This window comes from Aethalodelphis obliquidens, unplaced genomic scaffold (genome assembly GCF_003676395.1).
Source record: "Aethalodelphis obliquidens isolate GAN/ISIS:26980383/991018 unplaced genomic scaffold, ASM367639v1 scaffold2, whole genome shotgun sequence".
NCBI classification, from domain to species: Eukaryota; Metazoa; Chordata; class Mammalia; order Artiodactyla; family Delphinidae; genus Aethalodelphis; species Aethalodelphis obliquidens.
In genome coordinates this window covers 54782098-54800895 of record NW_020837946.1, presented here as the reverse complement: position 1 = coordinate 54800895, position 18798 = coordinate 54782098, and the positions used below count along the sequence as shown (strand labels likewise).

The 18798-nt window shown below is 39.5% G+C and overlaps 1 protein-coding gene across 1 annotated transcript in view; it reads right to left on the bottom strand.

Annotated features, from left to right (window-relative positions):
- PDE11A (phosphodiesterase 11A) overlaps nt 1-18798 on the bottom strand; it is a 419722-nt gene that overhangs the window by 347587 nt on the left and 53337 nt on the right. The gene's annotated exons all lie outside the window — the stretch shown is intronic.

The window sequence follows — 18798 nt, the reverse complement described above, 5'->3', positions numbered from 1 at the left end:
TGTGTCTTTTGGTTGGAGCATTTAATCCACCTACATTTAAGGTAATTATCAATATGTATGTTCCTATTACCATTTTCTTAATTGTTTGGGGTTTGTTATTGTACATCTTATCCTTCTCTTGTGTCTCCTGTCTAGAGAAGTTGCTTTAGCATTTGTTGTAAACCTGGTTTGGTGGTGCTGAATTCTCTTAGCTTTTACTTGTCTGTAAAGGTTTTAATTTCTCCATCGAATCTGAATGAGATCCTTGCTGGGTAGAGCAATCTTGGTTGTAGGTTTTTCCCTTTCATCACTTTCAGTATGTCCTGCCACTCCCTCTGGCTTCCAGCGTTTCTGCTGAAAGATCTGCTGTTAACCTTATGGGGATTCTCTTGTATGTTATTTGTTGCTTTTTCCTTGCTGCTTTTAATATTCTGTCTTTGTATTTAATTTTTTATACTTTGATTAATGTGTGTCTTGGTGTGTTTCTCCTTAGATTTATCCTGTATGTGACTCTCGGCGCTTCCTGGACTTGGCTATTTCCTTTCCCATATTACAGAATTTTTCAACTATAATCTCTTTAAATATTTTCTCAGTCCCTTTCTTTTTTTCTTCTTCTTTGAGGACCCCTATAATTCGAATGTTGGTGTGTTTAATATTGCCCCAGAGGTCTCTGAGACAGTCCTGAATTCTTTTCATTCATTTTTCTTTATTCTGCTCTGTAGTAGTTATTTCCACTATTTTATCTTCCAGGTCACTTATCTGTTCTTCTGCCTCAGTTATTCTGCTATTGATTCCTTCTAGAGAATTTTTAATTTCATTTATTGTGTTGTTCATCATTGTTTGCTTCCTCTTTAGTTCTTCTAGGTCCCTGTTAAACGTTTCTTGTATTTTCTCTATTCTATTCCAAGATTTTGGATCATCTTTACTATCCTTACTCTGAATTCTTTTCCAGGTAGACTGCCTATTTCCTCTTCATTTGTTTGCTCTGGTGGGTTTTTACCTTGCTCCTTCATCTACTGCATATTTCTGTCTTCTCATTTTGCTTAACTTACTGTCTTTGGGGTCTCCTTTTCGCAGGCTGCAGGTTCGTAGTTCCCATTGTTTTTGGTGTCTGCCCCCAGTGGGTAAGGTTGTTTCAGTGGGTTGTGTAGAATTCCTGGTGGAGGGGACTGGTGCCTGTGTTCTGGTGGGTGGGGCTGGATCTTGTCTTTCTGGTGGGCAGGACTGCATCCAGTGGTGTATTTCGTGGTGTCTGTGAGCTGATCAGTATTTTAGGCAGCCTCTCTGCTAATGATGCAGTTGTGTTCCTGTTTTGTTAGTTGTTTGGCATGGGGTGTCCAGCCCTGGATCTTGCTGATCGTTGAGTGGAGCTTGGTCCTAGCATTGAGACGGAGATCTCTGGGAGCGCTCACGCCAATTGACATTATGTGGGGCCAGGAGGTCTCTGGTGGTCCAACGTCCTGAACTCAGCTTCCCACCTCAAAGGCTCAGGCCTGACATCCGGCAGGAGCACCAAGACCCTCCTGTGGGTTGTCAGTGAGCTGGGAGACAATGGTCATCTGAGTGCATCCAAACCAGAAACGAGACTTTTTTCATCCTTTGTGCTTAGTCTAGTTTCACTTGCTCGTAGGGTACCACATTTGGAGGTGGTACCTCCACAGATACCTGCACCAGGCACTTCAGATGAGAGTTCCTAGTGTGAAATGGCTGTGCCAGCACCTCAGCTTAGGCCACTGCTTATGACTCTTGGATTGTTTTTACTTTGTAAAGTGTAAGGAGCTGGTTGGATCTTCTTCCCACTGATCCTCACTCACTTCCTTGGGGTTTGACGTGTGTGTGGCTACAGGAAGGTCTGACACGCTCGGGCTCTTTGGCTTTTCTGGATTCCTCTTGGCAGCCACACTTGGATTCCACAGGTCCAGACTACTGGTTTATTATCAAGGGTACAACCCAGGAACCCAGTCAGCCAAACAGCAGAGATGCACAGGGCAAGGTATGTGAAGCTTCCACGCTCTTTCCAGGATGCAAACCTCCCAGTACCGCCACATATTCAACCCAGCTGCTCACCAAGACCCCCATTTATAGTGCTTTCAAGGGCGGTCTCCTTACATAGGCCCATAAACAGTTAAGCACGCTTGATTGAAAAATTGGCCACAGCTCTGCAGAACTGTTTAAAGCATGATAAAATATTACATATACTACATGATGCAAATCTGGAAATGTACCTTTGTTTATAAGTAAAAGTAAATATAAGGAAATACATCAAGAATATTAAAAATATTCTCTTTGTAAATTAGGATTATAGGTATTTTATGTTTTCCTTTTTCTACTTTAAAAATACTCTTTAATAAGCTTGTATTACTTTTACAATTAGGAAATAACCTTATCACCTAAGGAAAGGAAAATAAACCAAGAAAGACAGATATGCCGAGTTCAAAGACCACTTGGAATTCTATTAAATTCCACTTTTAATCAAAGAAGAATCTTACTTAAGTTTTCAAAATTCCAATTCAAGTATTTCAGCATTCTAAGGTGAAAAGAAGCAACCTTGCTCTTTTATTCAGATGACAACACTAAACTAGTTACTCAGAGAAGACAATTATCTATCTTAATTTGAAATTTCCAGTAAACAAGAATCCACAACACCCTGTTCTAGTTCTTTAATAATCATTCTTCCTGCCAACAAGTGCTTATTTATTTCTAATCTGCAATTGCAGATCACTCTACCTTGTCCAAGCCCTGTATAAATCAGAGGTAGAGTTTATGAGACAGTTTTTTGTCATTCTGCACTTTTAGAAGTGACTTGACTACAAGACTATTTCATGTCCTGCCAACTATTAAAAGCCATGGATGTACTGGTCTCTGAAAATCAGAATGCATGGGACTCCTCTCGGCCCCACCACCTTTTCCTCCCAGATGCCCCAGCGTCCTGTCTGTCTAGCACTATAGGTCTGCAGCCTGGCTGTGTCAAGTTAAGATCATCAAGTCTTCTTAACTTCTCCAATTCAGGTGATGGCAAATTGAGATTTTGCTTACAGCTTGATACTCATGAGACGATGCAGCACAAAGATACTTGAGGTGAACATAATAAAAAGACAGCACTTTCTTGTAGTTCAAGTTTAGTGCTTATGGCAGCCTAGAGGGACACACACCTTATGTGAACACCTGAAGTTTAGAGGGAAAAAGAGATTCAGTTGAAGAGTCCGTCATAGTTTATCATGGTTATTTGAGAAACAGATTTGGATCAAATCTTGCTCCCTACTGAAAGATCCTATTTTACTGTGAGCCTTTTTTTTTGCGGTACGCGGGCCTCTCACTGTTGTGGCCTCTCCCGTCGCGGAGCACATGTTCCTGACGTGCAAGCTCAGCGGCCATGGCTCACGGGCCCAGCCGCTCCGCAGCACGTGGGATCTTCCCGGACCGGGGCACGAACCCGCGTCCCCTGCATCAGCAGGTGGACTCTCAACCACTGCGCCACTAGGGAAGCCTTACTGTGAGCCTTTTAATATTACCTAACTTAATTAAGCACACTCATATGAATAAAAGCTGCAAAAAAAAATGGTTGAATTATCTAAATTATAAGAATTATATTTCTAATCACTATTTGAATTTATGTTATATACTTACATATTTACTTTCTTTATTACCTCTCTTTACCACAAGAATGCAAACGCTAAGAAGGCAGGAACTTTTATCTCTTATTGAGCAGTTTAACCCTGGTACTTGGAACAGTGCCTCAAAAATAGTAGTGTCTACTAAGTAGAACTCAATAAGTAGTGAATGAATGGATGGTTCTTCCACAGTGAAACATTATTTGGCCATTAAAAATGATATTCAGATCAATGATCACTCAAAACTCCTCCTGATTCTGCACTGTAACAGCTTCAGCCCTGTAACTTTAGTTCATTTATTTGTGTCCTGCTGTTTCATGTCCCTGATAAATGCAAACTACCTTACAAGGTTCTGCAAAGGATATGGAAAGAGACAGAAAGAAGGACAAGCACTTATCATTTCCTTGGTAACTCTTAGAAACATAAAAAGAGAAGCTCAAAAAGCAGGAAATGACAAAACCCAGCATATCAGCCATCTGAAGACACTGGAATTTTTTGCAAGGAGCCTGTAAATCTGCATGCATACCAAGCATTATTTGCATCTGAAATACAAAATATACTATGTGCGTATTGCCTTTCATTTTGCCAACTGTTGTATTATTGATATTTTTAGTTCCTGAATATTTGGTCATTATATATTTTCTCAATGAATGGTTAGTCAAAATCCAACTGCAATCCCTGGGGACACCTGAAAAAAAAGTTAAACTATAAAACATTAGGAACCACTATTAAGGACAAGTAATAATCACTTTTGGAATAGTACGTACTTAAGATGACAAGATTTGACTTAAACCTTGAAAGAGGGTGAAGAAGAGGAGAATTTTGTGCAATCAGATAAGAATATGAGTAAAGGTACAGGAGTAAGGACATGACCAAATCAGGGGCAGAATGACCAGTTTTTGTTTGTTTGTTTTTTAAAAAAATTTATTCATTCATTCATTTATTCATTTTTGGCTGCTTTGGGTCTTCATTGCTGCATGAGCGCTTTCTCTCTATTTGTGGTGAGCGGGGGCTACTCTTTGTTGCAGTGTGCGGGCTTCTCATTGCAGTGGCTTCTCTTGTTGCAGAGCACGGGCTCTAAGCGAACGGGCTTCAGTAGTTGTGGCACGTGGGCTCAGTAGTTGTGACTTGCAGGCTCTAGAGCACAGGTTCAGTACTTGTGGCACACAGGCTTAGTTGCTCCATGACATATGGGATCTTCCCGGACCAGGGCTCGAACCCATGTCCCCTCCACTGGCAGGCAGATTCCCAACCACTGCGCCACCAGAGAAGTCCCCAGAATGACCAGTTTTTGTTGAGCGTTAACCCTTAAGCTGACCCTGGCAGGCAGACTCACACTCTTACCCCAAAATTAGACCCTGCTTAAGGAAGGGGCAGAGAGCTAAAAGTCAGAGACAGTACTTCTCCAATAGAAAATAATTCCCTGAAGTTGAACCTGAGTTCTGACAGGTACTGTGTTGATAATAGTTTTCTTGTAAATCTTGCTTCTTTCTGAAATTCTCAGTCAGATGTAGTCCAGGGAACACACAGAACATGAAATACGTCTTGAAGCTCTTGTAGCTTCAGTGATTACACACGACCTGGGTAATAGATGTTAAAAGGCAAATAGTGCAGTGACTAGACAGTTTAAATGTAGATAAGATATTGCAATTAACAAGTTATGAAATTCAATCCAAAATTTTTCAGGACTGAATCTTATTAATTGAATATAACTTGAAATCATAAGCCATCTGCCAGGACTTTTAAAACCTTTTGCCAAACACTGATTTTTACTCTAATTTTATTGCAACAGTTTCAAAAATCTAACTTAATTGGAATATAGACAGGAAAGGGGGAAAAAGGCCAATTCCTACAATTAGTTAACTCACTGCTCGTTTAACATTTCCGTATCCAAAAGACAATGCAGTATTAATAGGAAACACATAACAGAGTTATAGGACCACTAGCCACACGTATAATAAGATTTTTGAAAAATAACAATTTAAAAAGCACTTTTGAAAAGTACCTTCATACAGCATCTAACTCTTCATAAGATGACAGAAAAAACCTGTCCATCTCTGCTTAAGTTGATTTTATTAAATTGACTAGAAACTTGGGAATTGGCTATTACGGCAGAACTGGAGCTTGTAGGCATGTCTAGAGGCTTTCCAAAAACAAAAAAAGAAATTCAATCCTATGCCAGTCCAATACCATGCAAGTCATACATCTGTGAGCTGCATTCAATCTTCTGGGACCACCAATTTGTTACCCCTATCAGCGCGAAGTATTCAACACCCTCCTGTCCCACTAATGTGAAATTTAATAGCTTTTGCACCCGTGACATCTCACCAGGATCCTAAACACTGGCCTTCACAAAATCAGGAACAGTTTAAAAATGTAAGACCAAGAGCTTATGAAATCCTTCCCTTATCTGGCTGTGAGTCTCAGGCCTGTTGCAAATAACAAAACTCCAGCTTTTGCAAGACTCATTAGCATCATTCGTGCACCATCCTCAACACCAATTGGCAGGGCAGCATCAACCATAACAGTTCTTGGAGTGTGGCCAGAACTGTGGCAGCCAAGCTCAGCTGGCTGCATCCCAGCTCTGCAGGGTGTCTGAACATGCTGGCACGAAGGAGAATAGCAGGGTAGCTGAACACTCCAAATTATGAGCTGGAGAGAGGTGATTACAGGCTAAAGAGACCCTATACAGATTAGCCAAAGAAGAACTTCAAGCCACAACTTCTTACATGTCGGCTGTTGGAAAGTAACCGCAATAGACATAGTCTTCATGCAACAATGCAATAAGAAATAGCTCCTTTGAGTCCCAGGTATAGACAATCTAGGAAGGTCGGATAAGAGCCCATGCTTATTTCCATATCCCAGGTTTCCTCTGGTGTGCACATACAACTTGACAAAACTCAAATGTTTGCTCCTATCGAGGTCTCATTACTTTATTCTGCAAAATAACACTTCCTTTTACTCACTCAGGAAAATGAAGCAATAAATTAATTGAATGCAAGGAATCTAGTCATATGACCAAAATCAGCTACCTTATACATATCACGGAAAAATAGGAACATTTGCGGAAAACGCATGAGGTAAACCAGGAAATTCTGACCATCTCTTCTGTATAGTCTGCTTTTGGGTGCACTTGCAATGTGAACTACCAAACTAGTAACTTGTCAGTACATAGCTTAAATTATTAATACGTGCACATGGTAGACTATATTTTACACAAAACTCTAACCACTACCGATAAAATTATTGCTAATTCTGAAAAAACTTTAAAGAGCATGATGAATTTTCAAACATCTTTATTGGAGTATACCTGTTTCACATTGCTGTATTAGTTTCTGCTTTATAACGAAATGAATCATTTATACATATACATATACATATAGCCCCATATCACCTCCCTCTAGCGGCTCCCTCCCACATCCCACCCCTCTACGTGGTCACAATTACCAAGCTCATCTCCGTGCTATGCAGCTGCTTCACACTAGCTATCTGTTTTATATTTGGTAGTGTATATAGGTGATGCCACTCTCTCACTTTGTCTCACATTACCCTTTGCCCTCTCCGTGTCCTCAGGTCCATTCTCTACGTCTGCGTCTTTATTCCTGTCCTGCCCCTACGTTCTACACAAGCATTATTTTTTTTAGATTCCATATATATGTATTAGCATACGGTATTTCTTTTTCTCTTTCTGACTTACTTCACTCTGTATGACAGACTCTAGATCCATCCACCTCACTATAAATAACTCAACTTAGTTTCTTTTGAGGGCTGAGTAACATTCCACTGTATATATGTGCCACATCTTCTTTATCCATTCATCTGTCGATGGACATTTAGGTTCCTTCCACTTCCTGGCTATTGTAAATAGTGCTGCAATGAACATTGTGGTACATGACTCTTGATGAATTATGGTTTTCTCAGGGTATATGCCCAGTAGTGGGATTGCTGGGTCATATGGCAGTTCTATTTTTAGTTTTTTAAGGAAACTCCATACTGTTCTCCATAGTGGCTGTATCAATTTACATTCACACCAACAGTGCAAGAGGGTTCCCTTTTCTCTACACCTTCTCCAACATTTATTGTTTGTAGATTTTTTGATGACGGCCATTCTGACTGGTGTGAGGTGATACCTCATTGTAGTTTTGACTTGCATTTCTCCAATGATTAGTGATGTTGAGCATTCTTTCACGTATTTGTTGGCAACCTGTATATCTTCTCTGAAGAAATGTCTATTTAGGTCTTCTGCCCATTATTGGATTGGGTTGTTTGTTTTTTTGATATTCAGTTGCATGAGCTACTTGTAAATTTTGGAAGTTAATCCTTTGTCAGTTGCTTCATTTGCAAATATTTTCTCCCATTCTGAGGGTTGTCTTTCATCTTGTTTATGGCTTCCTTTGCTGTGCAAAAGCTTTTAAGTTTCATTAGGCCCATCTGTCTATTTTTGTTTTTATTTCCATTTATCTAGGAGGTGGGTCAAAAAGGATCTTGCTGTGATTTAACTCATAGAGTGTTCTGGCTATTTTTTCCTCTAAGAATTTTACAGTGTCTGGCCTTACATTTAGGCCTTTAAGCCATTTTGAGTTTATTTGTGTGTATGGTGTTAGGGAGTGTTCTAATTTCATTCTTTTACATGTACCTGTCCACTTTTTCCAGCACCACTTATTGAAGAGGCTGTCTTTTCTCCATTGTATATTCTTGCCTCCTTTATCAAAGATAAGGTGACCATAAGTGTGTGGGTTTATCTCTGGGCTTTCTCTCCTGTTCCACTGATCTATATTTCTGTTTTTGTGCCAGTACCATACTGTCTTGATTACTATAGCTTTGTAGTAGAGTTAGAAGGGAGACTGATTGTTCCAGCTCCGTTTTTCTTTCTCAAGATTCCTTTGGCTATTCGGGGTGTTTTGTGTTTCCATACAAATTGTGAAATTTTTTGTTCTAGTTCTGTGAAAAATGCCATTGGTAGTTTAATACAGATTGCATTGAATCTGTAGATTGGGTAGTAGAGTCATTTTCACAATGTTGATTCTTCCAATCTAAGAACATGGTATATCTCTCCATCTGCTTGGATCATCTTTAATTTCTTTCATCAATGTCTTACAGTTTTCTGCATACAGGTCTTTTGTCTCCTTAGGTAGGCTTACCCCTAGGTATTTTATTCTTTTTGTTGCAATGGTAAATGGCAGTGTTTCCTTAATTTCTCTTTCAGATTTTTCATTAGTGTACAGGAATGCAAGAGATTTCTGTGCATTAACTTTGTATTGTGCTACTTTACCCCATTCGTTGATTAGCTCTAGTAGTTTTCTGGCAGCATCTTTAGGATTCTCTATGTATAGTATCATGTCATCTGAAACAGTGACAGCTTTACTTCTTCTTTTCCAATTTAGATTCTTCTTTTCTGATTTGGATTACTTTTATTCTTCACTTTCGATTTGGATTCCTTTTATTTCTTTTTCTTCTCTGACTGCTGTAGGTAAAACTTCCAAAACTATGTTGAATAATAGTGGGGATAGTGGGCCACCTTGTCTTGTTCCTGATCATAGTGGAAATATTTTCAGTTTTTTCACCATTGAGAATGATGTTGGCTGTGGGTTTGTCATATATGGCCTTTATTATGTTGAGGTAAGTTCCTTCTATGCCTGCTCTGGAGGGTTTTGATCATAAATGGGTGTTGAATTTTGTCAAAAGTTTTTCTGCATCTATTGAGATGATCATACAGTTTTTATCCTTCAATTTGTTAAAATGGTGTATCCTACTGGTTGATTTGCATATATTGAAGAATACTTGCATTCCTGGGATGAACCCCACTTGATCATGGTGCATGAGCCTTTTAATGTGCTGCTGGATTCTGTTTGCTGGTATTTTGTTGAGCATTTTTGCATCTATGTTCATCAGTGATACTGGCCTGTAGTTTTCTTTCTTTGTGACATCTTTCTCTGGTGTTGGGATCAGGGTGATGGTGGCCTCATAGAATGAGTTTGGGAGTGTTCCTCCCTCTGCTATATTTTGGAAGAGTTTGAGAAGGATAGGTGTTAGCTCTTCTCCAAATGTTTGATAGAATTTACCTGTGAAGCCATCTGGTCCTGGACTTCTGTTTGTTGGAAGATTTTTAATTCCAGTCTCAATTTCAGTGCTTGTGCTTGGTCTGTTTTGTTTATATTTAATATTTCTTCCTGGTTCAGTCTTGGAAGGTTATGCTTTTCAAGGAATGTGTCCATTTCTTCCAGGTTGTCCATTTTTTTGGCATATACTTGCTTGTAGTAATCTCTCACGATCCTTTGTATTTCTGCAGTGTCACTTGTTACCTCTCCTTTTCCATTTCTAATTCTATTGATTTGAGTCTTCTCCCTTTTTTCTTGATGAGTCTGGCTAAAGGTTTATCAATTTTGTTTATCTTCTCAAAGAACCAGCTTTTAGTTTTATTGACCTCTGCTATCACTTCCTTCATTTCTTTTTCATTTATTTCTAATCTCATCTTAATGATTTCTTTCCTTTTGCTAACTTTGGGGGTTTTTGTTCTTCTTTCTCTAATTGCTTTAGGTGAAAGGTTATGTTGTTTATTTGAGATGTTTCTTCTTTCCTGAGGTAGGATTGTATTGCTATAAACTTCCCTCTTAGAACTGCTTTTGCTACATCCTATAGGTTCTGGGTCATCGTGTTTCCATCATTATATATTTCTACGTATTTTTTGATTTCCTCTTGGATTTCTTCAGTGATCTTTTGGTTATTTGGTAGTGTATTCTTCAGCCTCCATGTATTTGTATTTGTTACAGTTTTTTTCCTGTAATTGACATCTAGTCTCATAGCATTGTGGTCAGAAAAGATACTTGATATGATTTCAGTTTTCTTAAATTTACCAAGGGTTGATTTGTGGCCCAAGATACGGTCTATCCTGTAGAATGGTCCATGAGCCCTTGAGAAGAAAGTCTATTCTGTTGTTTTTGGATGGAATGTCCTATAAATATTAATTAAGTCCATCTTGTTTAATGTATCATTTAAAGCTTGTGTTTCCTTATTTATTTTCATTTTGGATGATCTGTCCATTGGTGAAAGTGGGGTGTTAACATCCCCTACTATGATTGTGTTACTGTCGATTTCCCCTTTTATGGCTGGTAGCATTTGCCTTATGTATTGAGATGCTCCTATGTTGGGTGCTTAAATATTTACAATTGTTATATCTTCTTCTTGGATCTATCCCTTGATCATTATGTAGTGTCCTTCTTTGTCTCTTCTAATACTCTTTATTTTAAAGTCTATTTTGTCTGATATGAGGATTGCTACTCCAGCTTTCTTTTGATTTCCATTTGCATGGAATATCTTTTTCCATCCCCTCACTTTCAGTCTGTATGTGGCCCTAGGTCTGAAGTGGGTCTCTTGTAGACATCATATATACAGGTCTTGTTTATGTATCCATTCAGCCAGTCTCTGTCTTTTGGTTGGAGCATTTAATCCATTTACATTTAAGGTAATTATCAATATTTATGTTCCTATTACCATTTTCTTAATTGGTTTCGGTTTGTTATTGTAGGTTTTCCTTCTCTTGTGTTTCCTGCCTAGAGAAGTTCCTTTAGCATTAGTTGTAAACCTGGTTTGGTGGTGCTGAATTCTCTTAGCTTTTGCTTCTCTGTAAAGGTTTTCATTTCTCCGTCGAATCTGAATGAGATCCTTGCTGGGTAGAGCAATATTGGTTGTAGGTTTTTCCCTTTCATCACTTTCAATATGTTCTGCCACTCCCTTCTGGCTTGCAGAGTTTCTGCTGAAAGATCAGCTGTTAACCTTATGGGGATTCCCTTGTATGTTATTTGTTGTTTTTCCCTTGCCGCTTTTAATATTTTGTCTTTGTATTTAACTTTTGATAGCTTGATTTATATGTATCTTGGCATGTTTCTCCTTGGATTTATCCTGTATGGAACTCTTTGCGCTTCCTGGACTTGACTATTTCCTTTCCCGTATTAGGGAAGTTTTCAACTGTAATCTTTTCAAATATTTTCTCAGTGCCTTTCTTTTTCTCTTCTTCTTCTGGGACCCCTATAATTCGAATGTTGGTCCATTTAATGTTGTCCCAGAGTTCTCTGAGACTGTCCCAATTCTTTTCATTCATTTTTCTTTATTCTGCTCTGTGATAGTTATTTCCACTCTTTCATCTTCCAGGTCACTTATCCGTTCTTCTGACTCAGTTATTCTGCTACTTATTCCTTCTAGAGAATTTTTAATTTCATTTATTCTGTTGTTCATCATTGTTTGTTTGCTCTTTAGTTCTTCTAGGTCCTTTTGAAACGTTTTATTTTTTCCATTGCATTTCCAAGATTTTGGATCATCTCTACTATCATTATTCTGAATTCCTTTTCAGGAAGACTTCCTATTTCCTCTTCATTTGTTTGGTCTGGTGGGTTTTTACCTTGCTCCTTCAACTGCTGTGTATTTCTCTGTCTTCTCATTTTGCTTAACTTACTGTCTTTGTGGTCTCCTTTTCTCAAGCTGCAGGTTCGTAGTTCTTTTTGTTTTTGGTGTCTGCCCCCAGTGGGTAAGGTTGTTTCAGTGGGTTGTGTAGGCTTCCTGGTGCAGGGGACTGGTGCCTGTGTTCTGGTGGATGAGGCTGGATCTTGTCTTTTTGTTGGGCAGGACCATGTTCGGTGGTGTGTTCTGGAGTGTCTGTGAACTTATTATGGTTTTAGGCAGCCTCTCTGCTAATGGGTGGGGTTGTGTTCCTGTCTTGCTAGTTGTTTGGCATAGGGTGTCCAGCACTGTAGCTTGCTGGTCGTTGAGTGGAGCTGGGTCTTAGCGTTAGGATGGAGATCTCTGGGCAAAGTTTGGCCCTTTGATATTACACGGGGCAGGAGGCCTCTGGTGGACCAATGTCCTGAACTCAGCTCTCCCACCTCAGAGGCTCAGGCCTGACACCTGGTCAGAGCACCAAGACCTTGTCAGCCACACAGCTTAGAATAAAAGGGAGAAAAGGAAAGAAAGTAAAAAATAAAGAAAAATAAAATAAAGTTATTAAAATAAAAATATATATACTATTAAAAAATTTTTAAAGTAAAATAAAAAGATAGAAGAGAGAAACCAAACCACCAAAGAAATTCACCAACCATAACAAGCGCTAATAAAAAAAAAGAAAACGGACAGACAGAACGCTAGGACAAATGGTAAAAGAAACCTATACAGACAAAATCACACCAAGAAGCATACAGATACACACTCACAAAAAGACAAAAAGGAAAAAATATATATATATTTATTAAAACAAAAAAGGAGGAGAGCAACCGAATCAATAAACAAATCTATCAATGATAATAAGCTCTAAATAGTAAGTTAAGATAAACATAAAACTAGAAACAAATTAGGTGCAGAAAACAAACCCCAAGTCTATAGCTGCTCCCAAAGTCCACCACCTCAGTTTTGGGATGATTCGTTGTCTATTCAGGTATTCCACAGATGCTGGGTACATCAAGTTGATTGTGGAGATTTAATCCACTGCTCCTGAGGCTGCTGGGAGAAATTTCCCTTTGTCTTCTTTGTTCACAGAGCTCCTGGGGTTCAGCTTTGGATTTGGACCCATCTCTTTGTGTAGGTTGCCCTCTGGAGTCTATTCTTCACCCAGACAGGGCAGGTTTAAAGGAGCGGCTGATTAGGGGGCTGTGGCTCACTCAGGCCTGGCGGGGGAGGGGTACGGAATGCGGGGACAGCCTGTGGCGGCAGAGGCTGGCATGACGTTGCAACAGCCTGAGTTGCACTGTGTGTTCTCCCGGCGATGCTGTCGCTGGATCGTGAGACCCTGGCAGTGGCGGGCTGCACAGGCTCCTGGGAGGGGAAGTGTGGACAGTGACCTGTGCTTGCACAGAGGCTTCTTGGTGCCTGCAGCAGCAGCCTTAGCATTTCACGCCCGTCTCTGGTGTCCATGCTGGTAGCTGCGGCTTGCGCCCATCTCTGGAGCTTGTTTAGGAGGTGCTCTGAACCCCCTCTCCTCACACACCCTGAAACAATGGTCTCTTGCCTCTTAGGCAGCTCCAGACTTTTTCCCGGACTCCCTCCTGGCTAGCTGTGGTGCACTAGCCCCCTTCAGGCTGTGTTCATGCAGCCAACCCCAGTCCTCTCCCTGGGATCCGACCTCCGAAGCCCGAGCCTCAGCTCCCAGACCCCACCCACCACAGCGCGTGAGCAGATAAGCCTCTCAGGCTGGTGAGTGCTGGTCAGCACCAATCTTCTGTGCAGGAATCTCTGCCCTTTGCCTTCTGCACCCGTTGCTGTGCTCTCCTCCGTGGCTCCAAAGCTTCCCCCACGGCCACCCCTCGTCTCCACCAGTAAAGGGACTTCCTAGTGTGTGGAAACTTTTCCTCCTTCACAGCTCCGTCCCAGAGGTGCAGGTCCCGTCCCTATTCTTTTGTCCTTGTTTTTTCTTTTTTCTTTTGCCCTACCCAGGTATGTGGGGAGTTTCTTGCCTTTTGGGAAGTCTGAGGTCTTCTGCCAGCATTCAGTAGGTGTTCTGTAGGAGTTGTTCCACATGTAGATGTATTTCTGATATATTTGTGGGAAGGAAGGTGATTTCCATGTCTTACTCCTCCACTATCTTGAAGCCCAGCCCCGAGCATGATGATTTTAAAGTCATTGAAAGGGAAGTTTCTAGGCGGAGCCTGGATGACCATCTGTCAGGTGGATTCATGCATTGGATGAGGGCAGGGTTGGTGGGAAATGGACCTAATGACCTTTCTAGGTGCTGCCATCAACTATTACACGATACAGCACAGTCACTGAAACTTAGGTATGTATCGAATTTTCAAGAAACACAATATGATCCTATGGACAATTATGTTAGGGATGTAAATAGACTAGAAAAGAATGTACCACATTTAATTTTTAATTTATCTCAGGCAAATAATTTACTGATTCTAATATTGCAAAATGTTTTAGAATTACACCAAACATAACACAGCTAATAGTCTCCAGAAGTTGACATTTTAAGATATCAGGACATACAAATCACATTAGGCTAAATGTGCAATAAATTTACCACTACCCATATGGACGATGACATAGGAGTTGTATGTATAAAGTAAAATAACAAATATAGTTCAAATTATTTTCTTTTGGGTTTGAAGTAGATGGTGAGATTTCATGAAGCTCATTTATTGATAATAAGTGCTACCCTAAGCACTTTACATCTGTGCTCTATTTTACTCCTCACAACGCTAGGAGGTCCTGAGGCTAACAGGGATGGGGCAACTTGCTCAAGGTCACTGAGCTAACACGTAGGAGGCAAAGACTTGAGCCTGCCCCAAAGGCTCTCTGATCTGGTGCCCCTCACCTAACACTAAACACTGTGCTTCCATTTCCCTCCCGTGTTTCCTTATTTGCAAGCAACACTGAAACTTCTGTTGCTGGAGTTTATACTGGTAAATGCGGGAGGAGGTTCTCTGAAGCCTGCCTAGAAGACTAAGGCAAACTAATTTGAGTTTTTAAATGTGAATTGAACAAACCTGGCAGGGCTCTGTGAAGAGAGGTATATGTATGTTGCTACCGTTGTAAATGGGTTCAGTATTTCTGAAAGCTATCTGATAACTTGGAATGAGAGCTATAAAACTTTTCCTGCCCTTTGACTCAGTAATTTCCTTCTCTAGAATATACCCCAAGGAAATAACACAAAAGAAAAAGGTGACTTGTTCAAGATGTTCATTCAGGGGCTATTTGTGTTAGTGAAAAACTGGAAACAACCCGAATTTCCAGTTAATAGGACAATGACTGTGCAAGCTCAACTACATAGAAAAAGAAGAAAACTTTATAATCTCTAAAAATGGCAAATGTAGACTACATTCACATGTGGACACATATGTAAGAAATTACTCTGAAAAGTAGAATACAAATTGGTATAAGCATAATCTTGTACAATCAAGTAAAACAGCATGTGCATAAACAATCACACAAGAGAATTGTGAATTTATAAAGAAGTATATCCCTCACTTCGTTTTTAAAACTCCAACAGTGAAACTGGCATATAGACTGTATTTAATAAAGACTTAGAGGGGCTTCCCTGGTGGCGCAGTGGTTGAGAGTCTGCCTGCCGATGCAGGGGACACGGGTTTGAGCCCCGGTCCGGGAAGATCCCATATGCCACGGAGCGGCTAGGCCCGTGAGCCATGGCCGCTGAGCCTGCGTGTCCGGAGCCTGTGCTCCACAATGGGAGAGGCCACAGCAGTGAGAGGCCCACGTACCACAATAAAAAATAAAAAATAATAATTAAAAAAAAAACAAACCAAACAAAAAAAACTTAGAGACTTAAATTATACAAAGGTAATTTCTTAACTGAGACCTGACTGTATCTTACATGTATTAACGTTGTATCAGCAAAAGCTAATCTTTTATGAGGACTTACTAAGTGCTAGGTGCTTTTCCAAGTTCTTTCCTTGTATTTTCTCATTTAACCCCCTATAGCCTTAGGAGACGTATTATTATTATAATCTCTCTCCTAAAAGGAGGAAATGGGAGCATAGAGAAGCTAAGTAACTTGCCCAAGGTTACACAGGCTATGGCCGAGATGGAACTTCAACCCAGGTAGACTCACTATCTGGACTGTATGTACCCATTATGCCACAATGTTTTCTCTTATTTGAAGAAAAGTTTCTAGATCTTGTTCTTTCCCATTAATCATTTCTAGATTTTGTTTTCTGCTTTTCTTCTCCATCACTCCTGTTTGGTTTACAATATATAGAATTCTTGCAGGAAAGAGCCAGATACAAAATTTGAGATAAAAATATTCTCCATCCAGTGTCACCTGCAAGAACACAACCTACCTGCCCTAAGTGGTAAGGTTTTTTTTTTCCAAGAAGTGAGACTAAAGCAGGGTTTTTTAATCAGGTGAGGAAATCGTAGAGCTTGGAAAATAAAATGTTACTGTGGGCACATGGGATAATTGCAGAGGAGAAAAAATATAACATTTGAGCAAGGAAATACTCAAATGAAGTTAAACCTAAGAAATAAATTGGCTTGGGATAACTGACAAATATAGAATAACATTTTGAAACTCTTTGGGAAAATGATAGTTTAAAAAAAAATTTTATGTTTACATTTGCCTAGTTTCTTATACTTTGCAAAGTATTTGTTAATGATTACTGAATTCTCATACTGTAGAATGGTAGACAGTCTAGTCGACAGAAGAGGAAACAAAGTCAGAGGTTAAGTGGCTCACCCAGAGCAGGCTGCTTGTCTCTAGCCGAGCTGGAGCTCAGTCCCAGCTCTCGTACTCAGTAGAGCTAAGCATTGATGCTGTTCAAGACAGGGACAAAGCTCTGTGCATACCTTCCCTTTAAACCGTCCACAGCTCATGAAGCCCTACATCATAAGTATAAATCCAATGAGAAAGTCCAGAAAACAAATATAACATAAATGGAATCATAGATGAAAATTAAATATACAATGGGATCCTCTTAAATGAAGGAGACAGAGTGAAAGCAGGACTAATATCTGTGTATAAACTCAACGGTTTGGGAGATGTTGTGGGCACGTGGCTGTTATGTTTGGAAAGACAAAGCTCAAATCCTTCTATCTAAGTCCTTATAAGAGGCACATAATTATAGAACTCTGTCATCTTCGGTACAAAATGCACAAAATAAAATTTTTGTTCTATCTGTACATCCCATGGAAACATTTGCATAGTGAATGAGGTAGACTACATTTTATACATTCCTAAACAGCCTCACCTTCTCACCTGGCTCTGTCTTAGGGAAGCCTACACTTTCTTCAGAGGTCAGATCAAAGCCTCTTCAGATTCTTCAAGTAAGACTCATCCTCCCTTTCCTAGGCCCTCACAACATGTCCTAGAACATCTTACTGCTGACCTTGCCTTCTTCCTTGTGCAGTTCCCTCATGGCATAGCATATCTGGGATTTATCTTTGTCTCTTACGGCCCCAACACAAGTGCCTTGAACACTGTAGTTGATTATTGAATTGGTAACACCTTGCCTGAGGTCCTATCACGCTCTAAGAGTTTATAAACATTTTCTTGGATCTGGGTTGTTCAAATTTGACCACAGAAATGACCTCAATAAAGGACTCTCTTCACACTTAAAAAATCTTGTCTCCTTATAATCATATTTTATGTTGACTTTTTATACCAGAACATTTGCATTAATTTAATGCATTAGTAATCAGCACTGGCAAATAGCAACCTCATAGCCAGAAGGTTAAATTATAAAATGTCTTTTATAATCAAGTAAGAATATGGCAGTCATCAAACTTAAACAAACTAACTTGAGATTTGCTTTTACCATAAATCTTATAAATAGTCCACCAGATTCTATTCAATATGAAGGTAAGAGATTCAAAGCCAGAACTTCAGCTCTTTGAAGGTCTCTCTTTAAAATGAGCTGGTGAATAAAATGCTGGTGAGAGAACTCAACATTTCAGAGCAAAAAGTACATCACTCTACCAAGGCCAATTGCTCTTCATGGACACAAATAATGTTCTTTTTATTAGCAATTTGGAATAACAATTTAAAACATTCATTTTATTGAGATTTTTATATAAAAACTGAGAAAACAATTCTTCATAGTAATTATGAAAATATGAGAAAGTGCTGAGCTTCTGAAACACAGTAATCTTCCTAACTCCCCTATCTTTCCCTGGGCCATGTGTGGTAGTGCTGTGATCCTCAATTAAAAAGCTTATTTAGCCTGGAGGGGTGGGATAGGGAGTGTGGGAGGGAGGGAGACGCAAGAGGGAAGAGATATGGGAACATATGTATATGTATAACTGATTCACTTTGCTATAAAGCAGAAATGAACACACCATTGTAAAGCAATTATACTCCAATAAAGATGTAAAAAAAAAAAAAGACAAGCCACAAACTAAGAAAAAAATTGGTATTCAGAATATATAAGGAACGCCTACAAATCTATTAGAAAAAGATTTTTTTTTTAAACCAAAAGCAAGTAGGTAAAAGACACAAGTAGCTATTCCACAAAGGAGAAAAAAACACACGGCCAATAAACATGGAAAAAAAAAAAAGAACAACCTCATTAGTAATCAGGAAAACAAATTAAGATTCCAATGATATATCCTTTTATATCCACCTGATTCCACCTCCACCCCCCAAAATAGTTGATAATACCAAGTGTTAGTAAGCTAGAACTCTTTAAGCCCTACTGGAGGGAGCATACATTGATTTAACCACTTTGGAATACTAGCACTATTTGTCAAGTTGAATATTCACATAGCCTAT